Genomic DNA, 13,370 nt, shown 5'->3' with positions numbered 1-13,370 from the left:
AAAAAAAAAAAAAAAAAAAAACTGCAAGCCTGTTTCCTACCTTTCCTTTAACTAGTGTTCCAGATACAGATTTGCTGTATCCAGGACTGTATGTAAGCTTCTGAGTTCCCCAAGCCTTTCTGTGTTGGAGGGAAGCCTTCTAGCTTATCAGTGGGAGTGGTAAGCACTAGGTAACCTGTCTACCACATAAGTAGTGGTTCTGGCCCAGAATTTGTAGTTATTGGTCGTTTGGGCAATCTCTTCCATCTCTCTCAACTTTCTGATTTGAAAGCCTGTATTTGCACTTGTTTCTGTTCTGTAACTCATCTAGTGCAGATACAGATTCTTAGTTTTAGCACTTAAATTTGCTTGTTCATGTTCAGCACTTGTTCAGAACTTGTAAGCACTAAATAAGCTACTAATTACTATAGCACTCTATCTTCCTCATTACCTAGAGGAAAACAGTTTTTGTACTTACTTTTCTCACTTGCTTAGAGAAAAACAGCTCTTGTACTCACTTTCCTCACTTTTCTAGAGGAAAAACCCTGCAACTCTCTTTTTGCATGGTCTTGTGCACAGAGCAGCATCGGGCAGTGTCGGTTAGCTGGGGTATACTATTCCAGGCCCCACAAAGTCTGTAAATTTTCCCTTAGAACTAGGCAAGCCTCAACTCAAGTGCTTCAGATCAGCTGCTGTTATTGCAGCACTTGCAAAACAGAAATCAGCACTTGTCCTAATCTCCTAGACAGCACTATTATTCTCCAAATTTCCTAGACAGCACTATTATAATATAGCATAAGACCCTCGATCGTCCGCAGGACTTAAGTTCAATTTACTTTTCAAAGCATGTCCAGAGGTCAGCTTCACGTGTACTCTCCAGTTCATCTGGTGGAATTGGGCATCCTGAGGCAATGTCACAACTGCCTCATATATACAGACAACCCTCTCTTCTTACCTCTAGACACAAACACTTGTGAGAGATGCAAATACACAGCCAGACTGGAGGCTTAGCACTCTCAACCCATGACTGTAACAGACAGTCAAGAAGATAAGGGACACACTTGCATCACACCAGCTGTCACACATGAATCTACAAAACAAGCACCGGCAAAACATACACATAAATACACAAAAACATATTCGGAGGCACTAGGTACCAATCTGAAAAAGAAACAGTGCCCACCAAAGCAGACATCAAGCAACCTGCACCCCCAAACACAAGCCAGAAAACACATAATTCATCTCAGCAGTGTGCCTCACAACAGCCCTTAAGGCAAAACACCATACCTAACACGCTAGTAATAGGAGACTCTATAGTACGGCACACGGATGTTCCACTCACCAGGCTGAACAAGAAGAAGGTTACTGTCAGCTGCCTGTCAGGTGCTCGGATCCGCCACATAACACAGAACAAGTACAAGTATGATGCTGTCACTGTACATGTTGGTGTGAATGATCTAAGACGTACCTCCCTGGACTACATGAAAAGAGACATTGAGGAGCTCTCTGATCATGTAGCCCAAGCTGGTATGACCCTGACCTTGAGTAGCATACTACCTTCACCTAGAATTATACCACAATACAAAGACAAAATGATCAATTTCAACAATTGGCTAAGCTTCTGGTGTCATTCTAAGGGGATCCAGTGTCTGTCTGTCTGGGATGACATGATAGACAAGCCTCGCTGTTTTGCCAGAGATGGGTTGCACCTGTCATCCCTAGGTTTTCAAATACTGGCCAAGGCTCTTGCCGTCCCCATAGTGCCTTTTTTAAGCAATGCTCAAAGGACAAACCAATCACTGTAACCAGCACAGGTAACCAAAAACTAAGTGCAATGCTACTCAACACCAGAAGTCTCAACCTCAAAATGCACACACTCGAGGATCTCCTCAGCATGGAGAAAATCGATGTTTGTGCAGTGACGGAAACCTGGTTCAAGGCTCAAGAGAGCACCCCAGCACTGCCAGGTTACAATTCATATCATACCTTCTGGCCTCAGTTACCAGATCACAGTACAAAGGGTGGAGGTGTATCCATATTCATCAAGGATACCCATATCTCCAGGTTAGTAGCACAGCATGATGCCCCAGAGATCATCCATGCACAACTATCAGCAGGCAAAACCACATTTCAAGTCGTAGCCAGTTATAGATCACCCACCATGTCCCAAGATGCTCACTCTGCATTCCTTGAGACATTGGAAAATATAAAGGTCCTACCCAACACCATAATCTTGGGTGATTTCAACTACCCTGGAATAGACTGGGAGAACTACCAATGTTCCAACTCCTATGCTCAGCGATTCATAGAATTTATAAATTCAAATGCCCTTGAACAACTAGTATGTTCCCCCACTAGAGGGAACAACATATTGGATTTAATCATCACAAATATGGGCGTCCATTGTACCACACCCGTTATCAATCCCTCCTTGGTCAGATACGACCACAAACTGATAACCCTGGACATCCTCACCCCTCCACTTCCCCCCAGTCAAGGAAACCATAGTCAAAAACATTTCCAAAGCAAACTTCAAACGACTTACATCCGAAGTGGAAAGCTTCACTATTCCCTTGCAGAAGGATAATGATATCCAGGATGCGGAATCCTACACCATGGCAGTCTATATGCATCTTCATAGGTTCATAGGTTCATAGGTTTATACTAGGCTAACTGCCCTAGGGCATTTATAAGCCTAGCCCAAAGTCATGTGGCTTACGCTGCCCCTTATGTTAGAAATACTGTGCACATTAGTTTGTTGTGCCTCTGTCCAGTAGTGACACAGAGATGATTCCTGGGGTAAACCTACGATCTCCCATCCACCGGTCAAGATTTCTCTTGAACAGAGCCAGCGAGGTGCTCTGCCTCACATGTTCTGGGATTTTATTCCACAGCATGGGGAGTCTCTGGGTGATAAATCTATCCCTCCAGCATGTCCTATTTATATCCGTGCTAAGGTTTAAGTCTCTTGCTCTAGTGGTTTTGGTGGATTTGGATTTTTTGAGGTGGAGCATGTCCATTAATTCCGGGTTGTTCATGGCCTTGTATGTCAGGCACAGGTCACCTCTGAGCAGACGGTATGCAACTGAATAGAGTTGGAGTTTCTTCAGTCTGGCAGCATATGACAGGTTTTGGAGTCCCTTTATCCTTTTGGTGAGGAACTTTTGGGGTCTCTCCAATTGCTGCAGGTGTCGGGTGAGATACATCCCGAATGGGGCATTGTACTCGATCATTGGTCTGATAAGTGAAGAGTACAGGGGAACAATGACCTCACTTGATCTGGATGTGAATCCCTTCATGATCAGGTGGGCAATGTAGAAGGTCTTTCGAACCACTTTAGCAATGTGAGCGTCAAACGAGAGGCCACTGTCAACCTGGGTCCCCAGGTCCCTGATAACCTCTTTTGTGCTTTGTGGGTTGCCACCTATATGGTAGCTTGGGGTTACCTTGTTTTTCCCGAAGGGTATGACTATACACTTTTTTGCGTTTAACTTCAGGCCATGGCTCTGGCACCAGCTATCAGTTTCCATGAGACCCCTCTGAAGGATGTCTGTGTCCGATGTACTATCCACTATGGCACCCAGTTTGCAGTCATCCGCAAACTTTGTCAGCATAGTCCTCCTATGTTTGCCTGTACTTCTGAGAAGTAGATGCCGAACAATAGGGGGCCAAGGACTGAGCCCTGTGGGACTCCACTTGTAACCGGCTTGGAGTCTGACATGGCTCCAGCAACTCTAACCCTGTGGGTTCTGTCCTTTAGCCAGTTTGCAACCCATCTTGTGACATATGGGTTTACATTTAAGCTGGTAAGTTTCTCTATAATACCCGAGTGGGGTATTGTGTCGAAAGCTTTTGCAAGGTCAAGGTAGGCTGTATGGACTGCCTTTCCCTCATCAATGGCCTTGGTGACTGTTTCGAAGAAGTCAACCAAGTTCAAAAGGCAAGATCTGCCCTTGACAAAGCCAAACTGGGTTGGGTCCAAGGTCTGCAAGTCCCCTATGTCCTTGTTTATGAGTTCCATTATGATCCTCTCCATAGCTTTGCAGACCAGGCTTGTTAAGCTTATGGGGCGGTAATTACCAGGGTCCGTAGAGGCACCGCCTTTGTGGAGTGGGACCACAGTTGCCGTACGCTAATCCTTGGGCACATATCCTGTGGTGAGGCTAAGATTAAACAGCTGCCTTATGTGCGGGTTTAGTTCTTCATTGAGTTCATGTAACACACAGCCGGGGACCCCATCCGGTCCTATTGATGCTGTGTTTTTAGCTTTAGAGAGAGCAGCTTTCACCTGCGCATTTGAGATGTCTGGGAGGCTACTCTCAGTTGGGATAGTTATCTCTCCTTTTGGGGGGGAGAGGGGGGTGAAGTTTGCGCTGAACCTGTCTCCCAGTATGTTGGCAATGTCTGTGGGTTCAGTGATTTTTGTATCATTTTGGACTAATTCTGAGCATATCTGGGAGTTTCCACCCAGGTTTCTGACATAGCTGAAGAAGGCCTTATGATTGTCTTTTGAATCTATGGCAATTTTTCTCTCAAAGTTGGCATTGGATGATTTTATGAGGGATCGTAGTTTCTTGCTAGTGCTGATCAAAGATGCCTTCCCTTTTTGGGATTTTGCTCTATCATGTAATAGCTTTCTCCTCTTATTGTAAAGTTTGTTTATGGCTGGGGTCCACCAGACTGGACGTTTGCCCTTGGTGGAAAGAGTCTTGGTTTTATTTGGGATTGCCTGATCCATGCAGTCCTGAAGGTGTTCATAGAAGGCATTTGTAAGGGCTTCCGCAGCTTGGGTTGTGGTTTTCATTGGCTCGGGGGCCTTGAAGGATACCACACCTGTCTTGAGTAGTGTGAAGTTTGCTTTAGAGAAGTTCTTCACTGTGGTCTTTTTTGTTTGGGGTGGGGCGGGATGTGGATTTCTAGTGAGATTAGTTTATGATCTGATCTCACCAATGAGGGATATACTTCGGTGTGGAGCATTTTGTCCCCATGTTCGTGATGATGAGATCTAGTATATTTTCTCCTCTTGTGGGGACGGTGACTAGTTGTTCCATGGCATTTGAATTTATGAACTCCAGGAACCTTTGGGCTAGAAAGTTTGGGCTTGAGTAATGTTCCCAGTCTATATTCGGTAGTTGAAGTCACCCAATATGATGGTGTTTGGTGATACATTTATACTCTCCAGTGTCTTCAGGAAGGCTGTGTGGGTTTCCTGAGTTTGAGAGGGTGGCCTGTAGCATGCTACAAATTGTAGAGCAGTTTTGCCTATGGTTAATTGCACCTGGATGGTTTCCGATGCTTCGTGCGTAGCCACCAACCTGGAGGTGTGGGTATCCTTGATGAATATGGATACACCCCCTCCTTTTGTGGTGTGGTCCGGGTTTTGGGGCGGGCATGATATGAGATGAAACCTGATAGTGCCGGGGTGCTCTCAGGAGCCTTGAACCAGGTTTCAGTCACAGCACAGACGTCGATGTTCTCCATACTGAGAAGGGCCTCGAGTGCATGCATTTTGAGATTTAGACTTCTGGCATTGAGCAGCATTACCCTTAGTTTCTTCATGTTTTTGTTTTCTAGGGTGGTAGGTTTAGAATTTGAGCCTTGACTAAAAAAGGCACTATGGGGGTGGCAAGAGCCTTAGCCAATATCCGGAATCCCAGGGGTGACAGGTGCAAGCTGTCCCTTGCGAAGCAGCGTGGCTTGTCGAGCATGTCATCCCAGGCAGACAGGCACTGGATCCCCTTTAAATGACACCAGAAATTAAGCCAATTGTTAAAGCTGATCATCTTGTCACTATATTGTGGCATCATTCTTGGTGAAGGAAGGATACTGCTCAGGGTCAGGGTCATACCTGCCTGGGCTACATAATCAGAGAGCTCCTCTATGTCTCTTTTCATGTAGTACAGGGAGGTACGTCTCAGGTTGTTCACACCAGCATGGACAATGACTGTGTCATACTTGTACTTGCCGTGGATTGCATGGACTGTGCTATCCCAAATAAAACCAAGACACCTTCCTCAAGCAAGAAGAAACCAGTCTGGTGGACCCTGGCAATAAACTTTACAATAAAAGGAGACTTATACAAAAAAAGGCCAAATCTCAAGTAGAAAAATCATCCCTGATCAGCATTAGTAAGAAATTGAGCGCTCTCATCAAGTCAACTAAAGCTAATTTTGAAAAGAAAGTTGTCAAGGATAACCATAAGGCCTTCTATGGCTACATCAAAAACCTAAATGGCAATGCTCAGGTCTGTTCTGAGCTAGTACAAAATGGAACAAAATACACTGACCCTTCTGACATTGCCAACATCTTAGCTGACAGGTTCAGTGCAAATTCACCCCCCCCCCCTCACCACCTACAGGGTCTATTACCATTCCAGGGGATTGTGTAAGTCCAATTATTACTGATACGTTGGTTAACAAGGCTCTATCTAAAGCTAAAAACACTTCCTCCATGGGACCAGATGGTGTCCCAGGCTGTGTCATACGTGAGCTCCAAAAGGAATTAATTCCCGCATCTTAATACCCTGTTCAGTCTCAGCTTCTCCACAAGATATGTGCCCATAGAATGGCGCACGGCATCGGTGGTCCCGCTACACAAGTGTGGGGCCACAACTGACCCTGGGAACTACTGACCAATAAGCCTGACTAGTCTGATCTGTAAGGCTATGGTGCAAATCATTATGGAACTCATAAATGGAAAGATTGGGAACCTCCAGTCACTGGACCCCACACAGTTCAGCTTCGTCAAGGGCAGATCATGCCTCCTGAACCGGGTGGATTTCTTTGAGACAGTTACTCAGGCTATAGATAAGGGAAAGGAGGTACACACGGCTTACCTTGACCTTGCTAAAGCATTTGACACCATTCCCCATTCAGGTATTATTGATAAGCTCACCAGCCTGGGCATAAACCCTTATGTCACAAGATGGATCGCAAACTGGCTCTCAGACAGATTCCATAAAGTAAGAGTAGCAGGATCTATGTCTGAATCCAGACCAGTAATGAGTGGTGTCCCTCAGGGCTCTGTCCTGGGGCCCCTCCTGTTTGGCATATACTTCTCAGAAGTACAGGCAAGCACGGAAGGGCTGTGGCTGACTAAGTTTGCAGATGACTGCAAACTGGGTGCTATAATAGAGTCTCCGGCCGACATGGATATCCTCCAGAAGGGCCTAAATTGGAATGATGCATGGTGTCAAAGCCATGGTCTGAAGCTAAATACAAAAAAATGCGTAGTAATCCCCTTTGGAAAAAACAGAGTACCCACAAAGTACAACATAGGAGGTAATCCACTTGAAATCTGAAGAAGAAATAAGGGATCTAGGGACCCAAGTAGATAGTCAGCTTTCCTTTGATAACCATGTTGCCAAGGTGGTTAGAAAATCCTTCTATGTGACCCATCTGATCACGAAAGGGTTTGCATCAAGATCTAAGGATGTAATGGTGCCCCTCTACTCTTCCCTCATCAGACCCATTATTGAGTACAATGCACCAATTGGAATGTACTTGGCTAGACATCTCCAGCAGCTGGAGAGACCACAGAGGTACCTAACCAAGAGGAATACTAGCCTCAAACAGTTGCCCTATGCGGCACGATTGAAAAATCTAAAACTGTTCTCTGTTGCATACCGCTTTCTCAGAGGCGATCTCTGTCTAACATACAGAGCCATGTCCAACCCAGAGTTGTTGAACATGCTCCATCTTAGCAAAACAAAATCTACTCGAGCTACACGCTCTAGGGATATAAACCTCAACACAACAATGAATAGAACATGCTGGAGGAATAGATTCCCTTCACAGAGACTTCCCTTACTATGGAACAGGGTCCCGATCTACATAAGACAGAGCCCCTCACTATCACTCTTCAAGAGGAACCTTGATGAGTGGATGGGTAACAGAAAGTTCACATCGAGGATCACACCAACAGCACTACTAGATAGGGGCCAAGGGTACTAGCTGCTAGTACAAGGGTCTAGGGAACTACTAAAGGCGCGGTGAATACCGCACAACATGGCTGGGCTAATATATGCCTTCGGGCAGATAGCCCAGTACTAACCTATGAACTGCTCATCTATATCTACTGCTAAGTTAGTTTATTTTTTTAATCTTATAAGTTATTTTGTCAAGTTGTCACTGTATATAATTTGTGTGCTATTTTTCTCCCAATGTAACTAAGATATTTGTCTGCAAGTGTTATTGCCTTTTTGGCCATTACCTATGTCTTCTTGGAAGGAGTGCAGCAAATGATAGTACTGACATTGCACTATCATAGTGCAAACATTGCTGGGTGAGTAAATGCACTGAGTTTTATCAAACAAGTAAGAACACCTGAGGGACATATTTTTCAGGGGAAAAAGCTGTTTTCATTCTTTGTAAATGAAAACATTGTAGCTTATTGGATTTTACTAAATAATGGAGTATCTTCCACTTTATTAGGTTCTAGGCCTAAACTAAACTGTTACTTTTCTATATTTAGCAGTAGCTCAAAAGCCTGTAACTGTAATAAATGACTTTCTATGTGCAGCTGTGCTGTCCAAACTTACCATCACAGGGTCAACCAGTTTTGGGGCCCCTGATTTATTTGGACCCTCTTGAGCTTATTCTTTGACCTCTCCCATACATGGGTTTTAGTTAAGAGTAGTACTTGGGAACATTCTGTTTTAGTGGGAGTATAGGGTAATACAAAAATAAAGACCTGTTGCTTAACATGATTAGATGTGTCCCATAAAGAGACCCCCAAATGTTCTCCATATTTAGCATTAATTTGTGGATTAGTCACATCTTGGCAGCTGGAAACAACATTTTATCTGTCTATCTATCTATTTATCTATCTATCTATCTATCTATCTATCTATCTATCTATCTATCTATCTACTCTGTCTATCTGTCTCTCTGTCAGTTTCACTGTTTAATACTTTAAACCTTCTGAAAGAGTGAAAATGGCATATATAGAGTGGGTTTGGCTATATTGGTTTAAATGAACCAGTATTGACTTAAAATATGAAAGTAAAAAGGCATGGGCATTCAGAGGCCATGTAACTCAAACATAGTTATGTCCTTAAGAGGTCATTTACATAGATAATCTCGGCCTCCACTGCAAGACGTTTAAGATGTTAAAAGTAATAAGAAGACCAGTTAACACAGCTCAGCATAAAAACAAAACAATTTTATTAATAAGGTAAGTGTTTTCCTGCCTAAAAGACACTTCATCAGACAAAAAATCTAACAAAGCAAGCATTTAAATAAACAATTAATCCTTGTGATCTCAATACAGGAATTAAAAGCACAATGTCATTTAAACCTGATGCCTTATCAGCTTGTAGTTCTAAAATCCATCTTATGTCTACACACTTAGTTTGCTTAGAGATATCTCCATCTGGTAAACTAGTACATAACAATTGTAGTACAAAAACTGTAAAAGAATCTCCTCTGCCTGTAGTATGTACATTTTTGGCTAATGCATTAAACATCTTTCCTTTCCTAATATCATACAAATGTTCTAATATACGTTCTTTCAAAGTGCGATTAGTCTTACCAACAAAAGATATTTGCAGGTAATACATTGGGCTAAATATACCAAATCAGTATTATTGCAGTCAGCAAAGAAATTAAATTTATATGTACGGTTATTGTCAGAATGTGTAAAAGTAAATGTAGAACAAATACACTTACAAACATTGCAAGACTTGCAGGCAAAAGTGCCTATTTTATCAAAAATAGGGTTGGGAAAACACTTATCAAAATGATAACATATTTGTTGTTTAATGGATGGACCATTCTTAAAACAATACCTGGGTCGGTCTCCCCACAGTTTCTTAAACGTATCATCAGCCATTATTATCGACCAGTTTTTCCTTATATCATCATAAATCAGATTAATATCACTAGACTATGTTAAATTTATCCTAAGAATGCTAAAAAATGCATCTTCCTTATTATGTTTTATCTGCTTCCCAGATTCTGAAAAAAATGGCTTAGAATAATTATGCCTATGAGAATAAATATGTTCATTAACATAATTAATTTTGTCACTTGAATATCCTCTAATGTTACTTTGTATCTCTATTTATCACGTACATGATGTGGAGGTTTCTCCCCGGGCATCTGCTGAAAAAGGACCTGCATCCAGTCAGAATTTCCCAGTAAACAAATGTAAATAAATAAATAATAAATAAATAAAATATTCAAAAAAATCTTCAAGCATTTCATCAAAGACCTTAGTCAGTATGGCATCATCATTAAGTCTAACAGCTCTAAGAAACTGGCCTTTCATGAGGACATTCCTGTGTACATGCTGAGGGTGCATCTCTAATCAAAGTGAGTGTGTAGAGATAAGATGGATTTTAGAACTACAAGCTGATAAGGGATCAGCTTTAAATGACATTGTCCCTTTAAGACCTGTATTGAAATCATGTGCACTTGCTCATTAATTGATTATTTAAATCCTTGCTTTGTTTGATGTTTTTTATGGTCTGATGATGCACCTTTTAGGTGTGAAAGCATATACCTTATTAATAGCATTTTTTGTTTTTATGCTGAGTTCTGTTAACTGGTCATCTTATTACTTTTTACTCACTTGATGCTGCTTTGCGACCAGTTTTTATCCGTTGTGGTTATACTTTCTGTTACAAGTTTAAGCTGTTACTGGTGAAGACTCTAGCTTTGGTGGGTATTTTTAACTAAATGATTTGTCTGTATGAGCTCTTTATGCTTTTATTTAGATACATTCATGCTAGATTGCAGTCACCCTAATGTTATAGACATTAGAAGCTCTGTGTTTCTAAATTATGACCACGTAATTCATAGATATTATACCGACAAGCTTTAAAAAAGAACAAACCATGACATTTCTACAGCAGTGGGTTTTTTTTATTTGAATTTATTGGCCGGAATGTACCAGTTGTTGTTGTGTCTTTTGGCTTTTCCCGGTTAGGGGTTACCACAGTTGAACTCCGGTCCGCTAATGATTGGCAGTAGATTTTTACGTGCCGAGTTGCCGGCCCTGACGCACAGCCTTCAACTAAGGTACGCCCATTTACGCATGTCTCCACACAGAAGATGCTCTAGCTGAGAATCAAACAGGACAACATCTTACTGTGAGGCGACAACACTACCGCAGCACCACCACTGCAGTAAAAAGGCATGGGCATTCAGAAGCTATGTATCTGAAACACTGGTATGTACTTAAGGGGTAATTTATAAAAAGGGAAGATTTGGTTGGGAAGCTGATCCTAAAAAGGGAAGTCCATATTCAAGCTGGAAGTAAAAAGTATTTTCCTTTTGTCATTCTGATTTCTGGAGCTATGAAGTAAGAGGTTTTCTTTGTCCAACATCAGAGCCATAGCTAGAGCAGAATGAAGGGGGTGGCTACCTTGGGCATAAGTTGCTAGCGGATGTAATTGGCAGTCTAAAAATGGTGCTAATTAGTTATTGATAATTGGCATATTCAGAAAATAGTGTTTCTGTAAGGCCTTTTAAAAAAAGTCAGTCAATCCTTTGTTCCTAATCTCAGGCAATCCAGCTATATTCTTAAACTCAGTCAATCCACTCTCTCCTAGTTATGGAAAACCTCACTGTGAAGTAGGAACATACAGGACTAGTCAAATCATAGAATATTGAAAAATTCTGTGCTAAACTCAAACAAACAAATAGATTAATAATAACATAGCTGAAGGACATTTTCTGTGTAGAAACCCCCTCTCTTAATACCAAGAAGGGTCTGTTTCTTGGACCCACAGCTATTCTTACCTGAAATCAGTATAACAGACAGTAAGAATAATTATTCAGTCTGTTCAAACATTCGGGCTCATAATAATGCTGTTTCACCCTTCTGTAATTCAAACAGGTGTTCTTACTCCATGCAGTAAAGCAGTAGCAAAGGAATAGCTCCAAACCATGTTGAAACTCCTCACTACTGCTCTTCTGAAAGTAAGCAGTAGCTGCAGTAGGGAACAATACAGCCGTTTAGGATACCAGCTGTGATTACTTTAAAACCACATTCTAATTATTTTGAGTTGCTTTAGGATGCTGGACTGTGGTTAATTTAAAACCATTGGATATCTCTCATTAGTTACATTTGGTTGCCAGGTGTGTGAGAACCATCACTATGGAATAAATATGATGAACAGTGCTGTACATAAAGGTACCAGGAGTTACACTTTCCTTTTAAAAATTCTACTATAATGTGTCAGCCTGAAAGTGCAAAGGAAGCTGGTGCACAATTCATAGCTCCATTCTATGCCTTGCACCTCAGTTTCTGAGCAACTTAAGATCATGTCAATGAAGCATGTAGCATTTGGGTGCCACTTTTAACCTCTTATGAATGTGTTTCTTCTTACTAGGAGCTGAACCACATTAACATTCATAGATGTTATAAGCAGAATACACCCCTTTAACTCATTCTGGCTGGTTCCATCATGAGGCGGTGTATAGGAACCTATTGATGTATACAGCTGGTATCTCAGCTTTCTAGAGCCAGAAATGAGGCTTTGCTATATAATATAGGATTGCAAACACTTCCTTCATTATCCTTACACAAAATAATTAATTTATTATTTTGTTTATTATATTTCTTATCTGCAAATGTTCAATTGAGAAAGCTCATTTTCAATGGCATCTGAAAAGCAATGCCCTGGATAAAATATTCAACAATAATACAAGCAGATTATTTATCTGTTTATTTAGATTTGTTATCTGGGGTATAGAACTGGTCCAAGTGTCCCATTTTCAGGCTAACCAAGAGTGGGCACAAAATAAATATAACACAAGAGGAATGATGTTCAGCAGATACAAAATTATTTACAACAAAACAGTAAATGCAAGATAATTTAAGTAAGTATCAACATGTCACAAATGTGCAATAAAATTAAAATGCCAGTAAAATACAATAAAATAAAATGCAAGACAAAATAATTTTCAGTATGTGAGGATACATATCCAGTTCCAAAAAGCCATTAAAAAGCAGTATAAAATAAAGTAACTGAGTTAAACAAGGAACATATTAATAACGCAGACCAGGGGATTCATTAACATGCATGTATGCATCTTGCTAAGTCTACATGCTCTGTTCATGTTAGTGCTACAATCAGCGGTGCTCAGTAAATATGCAAGCTGCTAACTATGCAAGCCTGCACATTCAGCAGTACCTGCTCATGGCAGAAAGAACTGTTAGTGACCACAAAGAGGTGCATGAAGGCTCAGGTACCCAAAGTAAAGAACAGTTTGTATATACTGTACATGCAAAGCCAATAAGCAAGCATGTGGAAATAGAACAATACAGGCAAGGGCAGCTTGAATGCAATATTTAACAAGCAGGTGAATCTAAACAAGAAAAATGTACACAGATAAAGTTAACTTAGTGCACAAACTGCAGTAATTAAATATATTTTCACGTAT

Source organism: Protopterus annectens, chromosome 12.part0 (assembly GCF_019279795.1).
Source record: "Protopterus annectens isolate FY-2018-M chromosome 12.part0, PAN1.0, whole genome shotgun sequence".
NCBI classification, from domain to species: Eukaryota; Metazoa; Chordata; order Ceratodontiformes; family Protopteridae; genus Protopterus; species Protopterus annectens.
The sequence above is the reverse complement of the archived record's forward strand: the minus strand, read 5'-3'. Positions refer to the sequence as shown.